The following is a 14702-nucleotide window of genomic DNA, read 5'->3' on the forward strand; positions in this document are numbered from 1 at the left end:
TGTATTGCTGAATGTTAACGGAGCATGCAGCCAAAACAAGTAAACGGAGGCTGTGAAGTCACTGGTTGCTTAGAGCTTGCTGCATCCCAGGAAGGAGCGCGGATGGAGGGAGGGAGGGAGGGATGGATGGATGGATGGAAGGAGCGAGCGCCTCGGCCATGGCAGCAGCTGCCAGCGTGTGGCAAGGATGAAGAAATGTCCTCTGGAGGATGTTTCTGAGCAAGGTCCCGCAATTTGAAGTGTGCAGTAAAAATCAGTGCAAAGCATCAGTAGTCACAATACCAATGGAGCTAAGGGCGGGTTTGGGGGGCAGGGAGGAGTGCGGTAGCCACGGGCTGTGCTTTTGGCTCCCGGCTGCACCGTGCACTGAGCCACCGCTCCTGGCGCAGGGAGGGCAGGAGCGTTTCCCAAAGGCTCCCCAGAATTTGGTGCCTTTGCCTGTTGGCAGCCGAGTGTGCGCAGGATGTCCCGCTGCCCGTGGCTGTCCCGCCGGCAGCAGCAGGCGCTGGCGCATCCTCGCCTGCAGGGACGAAGCCGCCCGGGGCGGGTGTCCAACCTCGCACCCCAGCACGGCGGCTGCAGCTGAGCAGCGTCCGTTTGCAACACCACCTGCTGCTTTTTCTTGGTTGTTCCCAAGCAACAAATAATCTGCACTTTGGGAAAAAACCTCCATATTTTTCTTAAGAAAAGACTGCGATGGTGTCGTGCCCACCAAGCAGGGCACAGTCCTCTGCGGCTGGGCGGCCGTGCCGGCTGCTCCGCCTGTACCTGCTGTGTGCACCCACCAAGGTACGGAGAAAGGAGAAAACGTTCTGCGGGGTGTGCAGCTCCTGTGCACGGCCTGGGCCACCTGCTGGATCGCTTCATTCTTCTCTTCTGCTTCACCTCTCTCGTCGGTTTGGCCCACAAGCTTTACAGAAGTTGGGACTGTCCTGCCCGTGGAACAGGACCGACGGACCCCTGCAGATCCACCTGAAACGCTCCAGTGCGCAGGTACTTCTCTGACTTTCTTGTTCTGTAGCCTGTATTTCTTTATTGTGGGAGTTCATTGCAATAGCGCTCAATTGAGCGGCAGCAAGCCAGAGCCAAGGGCTCTCTTTACTATTGCCTTTCTATTTTAAGAACAGGGCATTATTGTTAATGTATTTCTGATGTTTGGTTTCTTCCAGGGTCTGTTTGTGTAACTAATAGGCAGATTCACTTGCTGGAAGGAGGGGGAAGCAGCAGTTGAAAGGATGCAGCCAATTCAGCGAACGTTAATCTTGTCCCCAGCGAAGCCACCGCCAGCACCTTGGAAGTTTTTCAACTTTTCCACAAGGTCCTTAGGTTGGAGTCGCAATAATGGCTCAATGTGCGCGTTCCCAGCCCCACGGTCTGCGGCGGTGAGGGCCCGTGCTGAGAGCAGTCCTTGCCACAAAGAGAGTGGGAATCTTTTAGAAACTCAGAAACTGATGTGGAAAACAATAATCCCCATTTATCTCAACAGATGATTCCTCATTGCGGCTCAGGACCTGCGGTATAGTCACTTCTCTGATTTAAAAGAAAAATACCTCCAGCAGGAGAGAACAGCAATTTGGATTTAATCTTGTCTCCTCGCTTTTACCAAATAAAGTGGTTCCATTCTGTTTCACGAGACCAGTAAAATCAGGATTTGCCTTTGCTGAGAGGTGACACAAACTTCACATTTCCGTAAAAATGGAATTTGTATTTAAAAAAGAAATACAAAACCAAAGGAACAGCGCCCACGTAGCCCCTGAAATGAAGAGCCTGACACAGCCAGCGGAAGGCTCAGCTCTCCCCGGGGGGGTTCCCGGCTCCCGAAGGGAGCGCGTCCGCCCCAGCACCCGCGTGCTGGAAACGCCCTTGGAAGGGTAAGTCCCAGCGAGTTCTGTTCGGTCCGAACATCCCGTTTGGCGAGGTGCGGGTTCCTCGGTGAGGGTGGTCGCCCTGGAGCGGATCGGCAGCCCGGCGGGGCCGTGGGGCGGCATCCAGAAACACCGGAGATGTCCCGGTTACGGTGAGCACATAAAAACTAGACCATGTATTCAAGTTCTTGGCAACCTATTGCTATCGCTCTACACGCTTATATCAGTGCAGAAAAACATCTGAGTTTTGTCAAGCTAAATTCCTTGGGGCTCCCTGTGGTTAAAAAGAACGGTAATGTCTGAAGTTTAAAAAAATATGCTGTCAGTTTGAACATCATTTGGCTGGAGGTGCAGGCGGTAACTCGCTTTTAACTTCAAAATCCATGATTCCAATACTGATGTTAAAATCGACACTGCCCACCTTTGGTTATCCTGAGAGTCCCACTAAAGTCAGTAGGACTATTGACATGAGTGACAATACGTGTGATTGCTGCAGTTTACTTGGATTAGTGGTTTATACGGTGTGATAGCACCAAGAAGTGCAGAATGTTTCTATGCTTTTCTTGAAGCCGTGTGAAGGCAGGAGATTTGAGGAGCTTGAGTAGTTAGCAACACAGCACAAAGAAGCCCTTGTCTCTTGGATCACACCCAAAGGAAGGATCCTTGCTCACTTTCCCATTCTTTTCCCTTTTGAGAGGCCCTGGACACCGCTTTGCACCTGGGTTGACGTCCAAGGAAAGTGAAATTAGTCTGTTCAGAAAATAAACCAACAATTTCTTTGCTCATAGAATTTATCAAAAAGCTTCCTCTCTCTCATCTGCTTTACAAGATGTTAATTTACTTGAACGTCAACAAATAGCGTTTTGTCAAAGAAAATAATTCTTCTTTCATTAGGGTGTTTCTGTTAAGAGGAAAGAACGAGCAGCTTTGTGACAAAGAAACATCTGAGTTTCCCAAAGAGGAGGAGCAAGCTGGGTGTCACCTACTGTTTTGCCCTGTTCTCCTATTTGCATGTCCGTGGTATTTGTGAGAGGTTTGCAGGTGAGCTGTCGGAGACTCATTTCTAGTGCACAGGGTGGCAGCAGCGCGGGCACTTGGATGAGACGGCGGCAGCCGCGGCGGTGCCGGCGCTCACCGGCTGCCCCGGGAGAGGTGGGTTTGTCCGCAGCCTGGCTTTGAGCAGCGAGCCAAGCGCTCTCAGATGGTACCTGATGTGATCTTCCATCGCCCGTTTGCAGCACAAAGTGCTCTCTGATGGTACCTGATGTGATCTTCCATCGCCCGTTTGCAGCACAAAGCGCTCTCTGATGGTACCTGATGTGATCTTCCATCGCCCGTTTGCAGCACAAAGCGCTCTCTGATGGTACCTGATGTGATCTTCCATCGCCCGTTTGCAGCACAAAGCGCTCTCTGATGGTACCTGATGTGATCTTCCATCGCCCGTTTGCAGCACAAAGCGCTCTCTGATGGTACCTGATGTGATCTTCCATCGCCCGTTTGCAGCACAAAGCGCTCTCTGATGGTACCTGATGTGATCTTCCATCGCCCGTTTGCGGCGCCCTGCCCTGGCTTGCTGGGGGTTTTCCTGCTGCCACGTGCACTGCTCCGCTCCCTCTGTAGAGATGATGGGTTTCTGGTGGTGAGCTCCCAACACCGCCGTTCCCCGGTGTCGGGACCCTGGTTCGCGTTTGTCTTGCTTGTGCCTTGTCCTGCTGTCCACCAAACAGCTGCTTTCCCGGGGACCGGGCTGTGTCCCTCCAGGCAGCCGAAGGGATGCTCACACTCACCCTGCCAGGTCACCCTGTGCCCTCCGTCCCCACGGGATCTCTGCCCAAAGAGATGGGATGGAGATGGGACAGATGCCTCTGTGTGCCGCCCACCCCAGTCCTCTCTTCTGACACCTCCAGCCACACCTGACAAGTTAATCAGGATTAGGCCTTTCTCCTTCTTGAGAAGGCTCATCAAGAGAGAATGACACTTCTAATTGAGATATGTCAGTGATCTGAGAGGCGAAATGTTTCCTCTTACAGCTACAAAACAGCATCTGGAATGCTTCTAGCTGGAAGACGGTGGAGCACTGATCTTTAGAAATCCCGTGATTTGTTTGTCTTGATAATCCTGATCGAGTACTAACTTGACCAACATTTTTTCTGCTTTCTGCCATCCCTTATTGTTCTCTTGCACCCTTCGCAATTTGCCTCCATCCATTCTGTTCCTCTCCCAGAAAGGCTGCTCAAAGAGCAGCCTAAACCTTTACAGAGGACACAGTGAGTGAGTGTCTGTGAGAATTCCCTCCCCGTCGGCGGTTTAACTCGTCTCTTGAAGCGCGAGGAACGCCGCAGTGGTCAGCGCAGGTGTGCGCGCAAGTGGCCCCTGCAGGGGAGCGATCTTCCTTCCCCAGCTGCTTCGTTGATTGATTGATTGCTTTCCTTACTGACTCTTCTTGATTCTGGGTTCTGCTTGCTCCCTTGTTATTTGCTGCCCAGAGGCCGATCATTCTGAGGATCGGCCCCTGAGGAACCGCGGCAGGGCGGGTTTGTCTCGGAAGCCCCAGAGCCAGCCGGGTCCCCCCAGCCGGGTCCCCCAGCCACCCCGGGGCCGCTGCAGCCAGGCACCTCCACCCAACCCTTTTTAGTGTCCTTTTCAGCAGAAATGATGAAGGCATCTCTGCACAGTTTTTATAGGACTCGTTCCCAGTAGCATTTTGAACAAAAATACCCCAGCGGGTCAGCAGCGGCTGGATGTGGAGGCCTGGACAGAGCTCCTGTGCCAAAGCAAACGAGCCCGGACGGTGGGAATGGACGAGGTCGCAACCAGGGGCGAGTCCTTCCCTCGATGAGCTCTTTCCAAGAGGCTTCCACTGCAGCCTGGGTCTTGTTTTACATCGACTTCATCGGGTGCTCCGAAAAGCCCAATTCCCACCCGTCCAGATGCAGTGAAACCCCCTCTTGCTTGTTCTCGTCAGCTGGCTGCCTCCTGGAGGAACGCACGACCGAGCAGAGAGGAGCTGGGCTAAGAGTGGGTGTGTGTTTACGCATTGGAAAACCCAAACAAGCAAAACCCCCAACACACATAAAAGAGACAACAGGAGTCAATGATAATGTAGTTGCAGAAAAGAGCACAAAAATAGCCTCCATGAGAGCGTCAACATCAAAGGCAGTGCGGTGGAAGGGAGGCCGTGGCAAGCGCAATTAGAGGCAGATAAAAGCACACCTGGGGAGAGGGAGACACAGCCAGAGGAGCTTGGTCACAGCAGGTGTGGAGCTGGCTCCATAGCGACTGGGAAGCCCCATCACTTAGAAACCAACTGCAAAAGGAAAACAAGCATCCCTAAACCGCCCGCCTTTCTCCTCAGCAAAGAGGACTGGCAGGCGGATTAAAGAGCAACCCATTCTGTAAACTTCTCTTGTCTTCTCTGCCACAGCCACAGCAGGTGTTCCGGTTAACCCAAACTGTCTAAGGAATATCGGCTTTAACTGAGTCAGAAGAAAAAAAAAGCAGACTTATTTTGTCAGCATCACCACAGAAGTGAGCGCAGGCAAGAAATGAGTGAAGTCTTGGTATCTGACGGACTCGAGGGGAAAGGAGGAGGGGTGCGATCTAGGAATACTTCACTCTTTTTTTGCCAGAACTGCGGGTTGAACTTTCCTCTTTGAATGTATCCTTAATGTCTTTATATAATTAACGTCTAAGTTGGTCGCCATGGCAGCAATGGCAGACCCACATGAATGAAAAGAGACATTAGCGAAGGCGAGGCTAGAGAGCGGCTGGCTGAGGGTTTTGTGGTCTCTGTTGCTCTGGGATGCGCAGGTCCTGGGAGAGGGCTCCCTGTGGCCAGGGCTGATGGCCACGGCACGGCTGTGGCACAGGGCGCCTCTGCCTCCCGTCCCCTGCTCGCGCCGAGCCGAGCCGAGCTGAGCTGAGCCGAGCCAAGCTGAGCTGCTCCTCCCAGCCAAGGAGCTGGCTCTGTCTGGGCAGAGGGAGCTGCAGCTGGACGGGCACTGTGTCCCTTCGGGGATAAAATACCCACAGCTGGACGGGCACTGTGTCCCCTTTGGGGACAAAATACCCTCAGCTGGACGGGCACTGTGTCCCCTTTGGGGACAAAATACCCTCAGCTGGACGCGGCACTGTGTCCCCTTTGGGGACAAAATACCCTCAGCTGGATGTGGCACTGTGTCCCCTTTGGGGACAAAATACCCTCAGCTGGACGGGCACTGTGTCCCCTTTGGGGACAAAATACCCTCAGCTGGACGGGCACTGTGTCCCCTTTGGGGACAAAATACCCTCAGCTGGACGCGGCACTGTGTCCCCTTTGGGGACAAAATAACCACAGCTGGACGTGGCACTGTGTCCCCTTTGGGGACAAAATACCCTCAGCTGGATGTGGCACTGTATCTCATTCAGGGGCAAAATACCCACAGCTGGATGTGGCACTGTGTCCCCTTTGGGGACAAAATACGCTCAGCTGGATGTGGCACTGTGTCCCCTCTGGCGACAAAATACCCACAGCGGAGAGAGAAGAGCGCAGGTCCCTGAGGAGCAGCTGGCTAGCCGGGCGTTAATGCAAACAACACAAAGTCTGGTGAAATTACATTATCTTTGGCTGGATAAGGACACTGCAGAAAGTTGTGCAGTGAGAACTGAAACATTGCCGTGGACTCGTGGCAGCAAGCGGAGCAGCACGGAGACAGATGTGAACACCAGGTTGTTCTCAGACAGAGGAACCCCAGGAGGGACACAGCCGGCTCGGTGCCGGGGTCCCCGGGGACAGCGGGAGCCCCTCCTTGCCGACACCATCCCAGCGGCACAGCAGGAACGGGGCTTCCTCTTGCTCTGTGCCTTGACTTTCTCCTCGAAGGAAACCTCTGGTGGAGGATTTGCATACATCTACGTGAACATAAACACAGAGTGGAAAAGGAAGTTTATACTAATGGAAAGAGGGGACAGTTTTCCAACCCCGCAGTTTGCAGAGCCTTATCTGAATAACCAGCTGCGCTTGGCCATCCCGGGGCTGCGTGCGGACCGTGGGCACCGGGCACCACGGAGATAACACTGGTTGAGATCAGAGGCACAAGGGATTAGATAAATAAACTGCTTTCCTGCTCCAGGGAAGAGCTGGACGTTCCAGTCATTAGGCAGAAGAGAAAAACACATAGCTGAGAAGGGGTGCTGTGTCAGTTCCGTATCCATTTCTGCCCCGTGTTTAGCAAGGGGAAGAGCCGTGGCATTTCTAGACTGTCAAGAATGTGTTTTCTGAGGGCGATGAGCTGAAGGGCTGATGAGCGTGGATGGCGGTTCCGTGCTCCTCAGCTGGGTGGCACCTCGGAGCGGCGGCTCTGTGGTTCACAGAGCACGTTGGGACTGTCCCACCAGTGGGACCCGGTGCCGCAGCGGGGCTGGAGCCCTGGGTGACGGGGATGGGGTGCAGGTGCCACCGCGCACCCCGGGCCGCCCTGGCACAGGTGGCTGTTGTTGGTTGTCACCAGCCTCCCGCCACCCGGGGCTGTGGTTTTGCTCCTGCTCGCGCCCGGCGGTGCTCAGGCAGCCGGCTGTGCAACCGGGATTTTAAATTCAAAAATTTTTTTTTTTCTCATTTTTTATTTGTTTCTAGGAAACTGAAAGACAATTCTTATCAGAGGAAAGTTTGTTTCCATGACCGTGGACGTTTCTGCCAGAGGCGAGAGCCGTATCTCTAGGAAGTGAGGTTCAGGCAGCCGCTCTCTGTTTGTGGTTCTTCAGCTGGTTGGTTTGTTCCGGACCCACTGCGCTAGTGTTCCACTCTTTGATCGGCTTCAGCGTCACTTGATGGGCCCTGAAGCACATGAACCAGCTGGAGGCTTCAGCAGGAGCTCCCGCCAGGAGGGACCCAGGCGCTGGCGTGACGGACACTGCTCTGGACAGACAGACGGACCGCGGCTCAGCCCAGGCTGGGTCTGTGGGTGAGGTGGCTGCCTGGGCCAGCCCTGCTTCTCATTCACTGCTCTGCCAACGGGCTTGGGATTAACGAGGGGATCATTTGGGCTCCCAGGTGCTGCGGCCGAGCCCCAGCCCCCCCAGCAGAAACTGAAGCACTGAACTATTTATGTTCCAGTTCCCACAGCTATTTTTAATACAGGTTCAGAGACTTTGCTGTATTATCCTTCCTTTTTAGTGGCTGCTTCTTTTCTTAATCTCATCTCATTTTCCCTGCCCTTTCTTTATCTTTGGATCAATTTATACCATCCTTTTTATCATGGTCTAATCAGAACACACTTTATAATTTCAGATAAATGTAGTCATGGTAATTTTCCACTCCATTTAGGTCAAGCCAGGATGAAGCAATTTTTTTAAATCTTATCTAGTAACCACCAGAAATGGCTCCTTGTTAAACTGTTCTTTGCTCTTCTAATGTTATTAGATTTTAATGTCAAGTGTCAGTCTCCTTTTTGGTATTTTTCAGGATATAGGTTCTATGCTGCAAGTCAACCTGTAAACCCTGGAGAGAAGTGCCCGGGGCCCCGTTTCCGTCCCACAATGGGCCCGTGCAGAGCGGGGCTGGCTCTGGGCTTTGCCGGCAGCGGGCGCGCGGCCGCCGCGGTCACCGGCACCGGCTGCTCGGGCTGGGACCGGCCTGGCACCGGCCCTGCTGAGAGGGTCACGCTGGGGCTGACCCGCTCGAGTGCCGGGGACACGCGGCAGCGGGTTCAGGAGCCGCGGTGCAGGCGGTGAGGAGCCCCGAGCCCTGTCCCGCTGCACACACCGCGTTTTGGTGCTGCCGCAGCAGCGGCGCGGCCGTGGGCACGTCCCGGGACCCTGCCCGGGGTCTCGCCTGCTTCTGCAGCCGCAGAAACCTGCCCCGCTGCCTGAAACACTTCCAACAGGGCTCTGCTATCTTTGGGTGACAGACGCTATCTGAGCTTTAATAATATTACGCATGATAATATTATTCCGCTTGAAGCAAGCTAGCAAAATGTTAACAATATTTTAATTTGATACCGCATGATTTCAAAAACATTTATGTGCCAAATTGTCATTCTTGGCCTCTATTTTATCCTTTCTCTGAGGGTGGTTTTTGTTCCCGCTTTGTAACGCAAACAGCAGCCCCGGTGCTCCGGCTGCCCTCGCAAAGGTTAAGAACACACGCCCGGTGGTGTCCTGGCCGTGGCAAAGGGCGGGCGCTGGCCCGGGCCCGGAGGTCCCTGCTCGGCACGGGGGCCGCGCAGCCCCCGCGCTGGGGCTGGCCCAACACGTCCAGTTCAGGGCTTGTTTACAGAAGGGGCTGTTTTGATTGAATGTTGTAGCTATTGGCAGAGATACGGACCAGCCTTCTGAACGTGTGCGAAGTGAGGACAAGAGTGTTCAGGATAAACATTGTTTTAAAGCCTCTGAGTACTCAGTGTAGCTAGATGTTTGAGTGCTAAACCCGCGCTGTGGCTGCTGGCCAGGCTGCTGTGAGGATGGGCAGCGGGGCCCAGGGCACCCTCCGTGGAGGGGGAGTTCGGCAGATTCGGCATTGCGTCCCTTGGTGTCAACAGAGCTTGGAGCAAGGGATGGACACTGGCATCCGGGACCCGGCAAGCCTGTTCCCCCGGCTGGACACCTGGATGGTGGCTGCGTTTCCCCGAGCAGCACAGAGCTCCTGGTGGGTCTGGAGGATGTATGGGCAGCACTGTGGATCCAGCCACTGGATGTGCTAAAAGAAACGGTCTGCTCCGTGCCTCCCAGCCGGGCGATGATGCGAGCACGCGCCGGAGCCTGCTGGAGGGTGCAGGCGATCCCGAGCCACCAGCACCGCCTGCGTTCAGCAGCACACGCAGGCCGTTTCTGACCTGTCTCAGCCCCCTCCTGCAGCCCGGGCTGGCAGCGGCATCTCCCACCCCTGCAGGCACTGCAGAGTGGGGACCACGCGTAGAATCACAGACTGGTTGGGTTGAAGGGACCTCTGGAGATCCCCCAGCCCAGCCCTGCTCACGCAGGCTCACAGAGCAGCTCACGCAGGATCCCAGGGGTTTGAATGTCTCAGAGAAGGAGACTCCACACCCGCTCTGGGCAGCCTGGACCAGGCTCTGGCACCTCCCGGCAAACAAGTTTCTCCTCATGTTCAGGTGGAACGCCCTGTGTTTCAGCCTGTGCCTGTGGCCCCTCGCTGTGGGTCCCCAGGGCAGCTGCCAGCAGCAGAGATGCCAGCTCAGAGATGTCCCTGCTGTCCCAACCAGACATGCCCAGCGAGGGGAGGAAAGCAGAGGGGGAGCTGACAGGGGACACGGCACAGCGGGGACGGCAGCCGCTCCCTGCACTGTGCTGGGCCAGCGCTGCCCTGAACGCGCCAGACGCTGAGATGTTCTGATGGCGTCCAAATGGCTCATTGTACTCAGCCACGCCATCTCTCCTCTGTGAAGGATGGGAACTCCTCTGGAATAAAACAAAATCCCCGCTTCCCAGCAGTCTGCAGAGTTAACATTCTGAAGATTACGCTATGGATGTTGCTGCTTAATAATTACAGGTGGCAGCACAAACTAGTAGCAAGAGTGCTACAATCAAAGGGAAGCAAGGGAAATTACTTGGTGATGCTTTTATGGGGCTCTAACGGATACGTAAGAAACTTAAGCTGTGTAATCTCTACTTTCAAAATGAAACTGAAACAGGTAAGAACTGACTGCCTAAGCATCTGTTTCATGTCTTTCACTGAGTTGTCTAAGACACCTCGGGACACCTGAGTGCCACAAACCCCCTCCTTGAGGAGCCACCAGCCGTGACATGAGGCGGTGACTCGGACACGGCTCGTGGGAACCCAGCAGCAGCTCAGCCGCATCTTCAATAACCACGCGAAGCTGCTTACAGTCCACAACACTACCTCTGGTTTAGTGCTCGTTCCAAACTGCTCTTTGACTTTGTGCTTTTGAATTGCTTTAAGGTTGTGACTCGGTATTTCTCTCCCTGGTGCTGGCAGCCAAGGTGTGCGCTGGTGTGTGCTGGGCCGGTAACCAAAGCACCAACACCCGCGTCTTGCAATGAGACCAGAAATGACAGAACAGAACAGCTCCATGCCAGCTTGTGCCATCGACATCCCAGTTCGCTCTGGATGGACCCCAGGATCAAGGGCAGTTCAGGTGGGCACAGCCCCCGAGATGGGCAGCCCGGCCCCTGCTCCCCGCCGGCCCAGCTGGGGTCTTTATCCAGCAGATGCAGGTGCAGAGGATGGACCTGCAGATCCCTCTGGGGCGAGCAGCTCTGTCTGGGGGCCTGGGGGAATGTGTTTCTTCATAAGCCCCTGAGCCCCCTCCTGCTGTGCCCACGGCACCCGCCCTGCCCGGTGGCACCGGAGCCCTGCGCTGTCCCGGGAGCTGCTCCGTGCCCACAGGGGCGTGCTGGGGGCTGGAGAAGGGGTTTCCATTTGTGAGCTGTTAGTGATTCACCCGGGGAAGGCGGCTGAGGTACGAGGGGCTGCTGCACCCAGCCCTTGCCCAGTTCCACGTGTCCTGCTCTCACAGAGAGGATAACGCCACATTTCCTCTCCGCTCCTCTTCCCGCAAGGGCGCCGGTGGCAGTCCCCGTGGGAAACGTCCCGTGACAGACCTTCCCGGCAGGTCGCGGTTACCGCAGAGCGGCTCTGTGCAAACACAGCTATTGTAAGGACTGCTTTAATAACCTCTGAGCAATTAGCTGTTTGTTTTGGTTTGCGCTTCAGTGGGGAGAAGGGAACTGTTTGTTTGGGTTGTAAGTTTTCTTCTAGGTACAAGTCAGGAAGTAAACAGTCTTTAAAGAAATTAAGCGAATGTTATCGAGAGTATGGTGCTCTAATTATCATTACATAACTCCTATTTCAATTTGATGGGAATATTAAAAGGATTCCTAGGAGAGTTCTGAACAGCCTAAAAGTGCAACAGCATAAAACCCAATAAAGCTTGCCTTGTTTTAGAGGACGTTTCCTTAAAGGGGCAGGTTCAGCTGCCAGCGCTGCGGGCTTGCAGAAGGGCAATTTCCTTAGCACCCAGAAAGATAAACTGACCTTCACACCAGAACCTTCCCGGGCCCTGTGATGGAGCAACGGCAGTTCTGCTGTTGTCAGGACTGGAATCCAGGGCACTGTGGGCGTGGATGCAGTGCATAAATATTTTCGGTGCATGCCTTATTTGTATAGGACACCGGATGTATTTATAGCCCTTACGAATGCAAGATGGATGTGAGCTGAGAGCGCAGTGTCAGAGCGGGCAGGGGGCAGGGACGGGGACAGGACCCCGCATGGGGGCAGCTGAGCCCCCCGGCCCCTCGTGTTAAACTGACCTGTTCCTACCACGAAGAAAAACCCACCCTTCCCTTCGTCTTTGGGCTATTGTCATCTTTTAGATCTTCAGACATTGCCATTTGGGGGCTTGGGTGTTTTGTGGTTTAACTGTTCCATGACCTAGAGCAGCTGCTGAAAGAAACGTATTTGACAATCGTACTTTTCCCAAACAGAGCCCCTGGCATTAGTGTGCAATAAGACAAAGGAATCTATGTAAATTCTCTTTCTTATAACTTCTAATTTTTTTTTGTTTGTTTTTTTGTTTAGGTTTAATTGAATTTCCTGAGTTCCTGGTCATTGGGCTACTGTACCCACAACATACTTACCAGTTATTCCGCTTTATTTCTCCATGTATTCACAATCTTGACCCAGTCATAGTGACATTTCCTGCCTGGAATGTAAAGTCAGTTAGAAGTCATGCTCTGAGAGCTGTCAGCCTTCCCAGGAAAGCTTGTCACAAGCAGAATTGCATAGAATATTATTATAATAATAGCTGTTGGTTCTAGTGTGACAAATTTTAAACAAAATAAGGCTTGATAAATCATATTGTATACTATAGTTTATTGTTTAGTATTATATTGAAAACTAGAGGATTAACTGAGATCTGAAAACCATTCCTGAAATGTGCACTTATTTGTAAATGGATAGCATCAAATATAGCTACAGGACGTGTCCCTGTGGCATTGCTATCAATATGAGCTACTAGGAGAGGAGCCAGACTTCGGACGCGCTGCTGAACCCCATCCCGCTCCCTGTGCGCGCTCCCACCGCCCCGGCAGCGCCGCGGGGACCCGGCGGCGGGAGAAGGGGCACTGCCCTGTTCGGTCCCTGCGATGGCTGCGGCGCCCGAGCAGTTTGGGGTGTGTTGGGACACACCAGTCCCTCACGCCAGGGCCACGCGCCCTCCCCTGGTGACACAGGTTTGCCAGTTATTGACCAACCCCGCTCCTCAGGTGAGGCACTGGTGACGGCACCACTGCACCCTCCCAGCCTCATGGACCCCCCACCCTGCCAGGGCAAGAGAGCTGGTGGGCGCTGTTTAGCATGGAGGGGCAAATCCCGAGAGTTGGAGAGCGCTTCTGCCTGAGAGAATGTGATTTAGATCAGCTATTTTTAACTGGATCTAGTAGGAGTTGGAGAACGAGAGTGTCTTCCAGGAGATGCAGAATACCACGCTATATCAGGCGCCAAAATAAGAGCAGATGCTTCCAATTACATTTAATTCACCTCAATTATAGAAGAAGTCAAAAAAATCACAGTTACACTAAGAACATCTTTTTCAGAAGTTAGAAATGTTTGGTGCTGAAGGCTGTCCGTGTTAAAGAGCCGTGACGCTCGCGGTGCCGCTCGGCTCCCGTGCAGCCGTGACTTGGCAGGGCGCTGCTGCTGCCACCGCAGGAGCGCGGGTACAGCTCTGCAGGGGGTCCACCTCACACTCCCTCTTTGGGACAGTTCACCCTCTGCCCGATTCCTGACATCGACAAGCTCCGTGATGTATTAGTACACCCAGGAAAAAGGATTTTGTTAGACTTCACACAGGAAAACAGTCTGGTGCTAGTCCTGAGTCAGGCAGTGTCACAAGGACACCACCAGGTCACCCTGTCCCAGTGCCACAGGCTGGGGTTAATTTCTGTCTTACTAGAAAACACAGTAAAGCTGAAACCACCATAGGTCACAGCGACCAGTGACAGTCTGCAGCGTGCTTGGCGAGTGGGAGACGTTTTGGAGCAGCACCGTGCGTGTGCTGCAGCGGTGCCTGTGTTCCAGCCGTGCCCACGTTCCAGCCGTGCCCGTGCTGCAGCGGTGCCTGTGTTCCAGCCGTGCCCGTGCTGCAGCGGTGCCTGTGTTCCAGCCGTGCCCGTGCTGCAGCGGTGCCTGTGTTCCAGCCGTGCCCGTGTTCCAGCCGTGCCCGTGCTGCAGCCGTGCCCGTGTTGTTCCAGCCATACCCGTGTTCCAGCCGTGCCTGGTGTCCCGCAGTGCCGCGCGGTGCCGGCGGCGGCTCCCGCAGCCAGCAGGGCCGGGGACAGGAGCGCACGTCCGCGCCGCTGTGCCGGTTCCGCGGGGAGGCGGAGGGCTGGGATGGCACGGCTCGGCTGCCAAGCCGTGACTCATTGTTTCCTTTGGCTTTCCCCTCTGACGAGCAGTTTCCATGGGCTGCGCTGCTCTCTATCAGCTGGAGGCAGACCTCCAAGTGCAGGTCTCCCCGCTCAACACAGGTGCCCCCACCAGCCCCGGCTCTGCCAGCACCCAGGGGTCCGTGTCCCAGCCCAGCACCCCCTGCCCCCGGCGCCCTATCCATTCCCCCTGCCTCCGTCGTTGTGCTAGACAGGCTCTTGACATTTGGTTGGACTTAGGGGGGAGAAGCAGTCATTCAGGCAGTGCTGCTTTCCTAATTCAGTGTAACCTTTTCACTTCCGAGCTAAGGACAACTTGACATTTCCTCTGCCTCCCAGGGAGAGGCTGCAAAGCCTCCCAGCTTTGCTCCCGCCGCCGCTGCACATCTCTGCCACACGATGTGCATCGTCAAACGTTTGAACAACATGAAAATAGTTTTTCAAGCCCTTATTCAC

General features: G+C 54.4%; 1 long non-coding RNA gene across 2 annotated transcripts; it reads left to right on the plus strand.

Annotated features, from left to right (window-relative positions):
• The first annotated feature begins 149 nt into the window (after window positions 1-149).
• Window positions 150-12857, plus strand: LOC139828583 (uncharacterized). Of its 2 annotated transcripts, XR_011740370.1 has the most exons (4): window positions 150-993; window positions 1170-1871; window positions 7480-11476; window positions 12400-12857. It is a non-coding gene; the product is annotated as an uncharacterized lncRNA (long non-coding RNA). The 2 variants fall into 2 exon arrangements; XR_011740369.1 differs by having other exon boundaries at window positions 7480-12857.
• The last annotated feature ends 1845 nt before the right edge of the window (window positions 12858-14702 follow it).

Source organism: Patagioenas fasciata, chromosome 8 (assembly GCF_037038585.1).
Source record: "Patagioenas fasciata isolate bPatFas1 chromosome 8, bPatFas1.hap1, whole genome shotgun sequence".
In the NCBI taxonomy this organism is placed as follows: Eukaryota; Metazoa; Chordata; class Aves; order Columbiformes; family Columbidae; genus Patagioenas; species Patagioenas fasciata.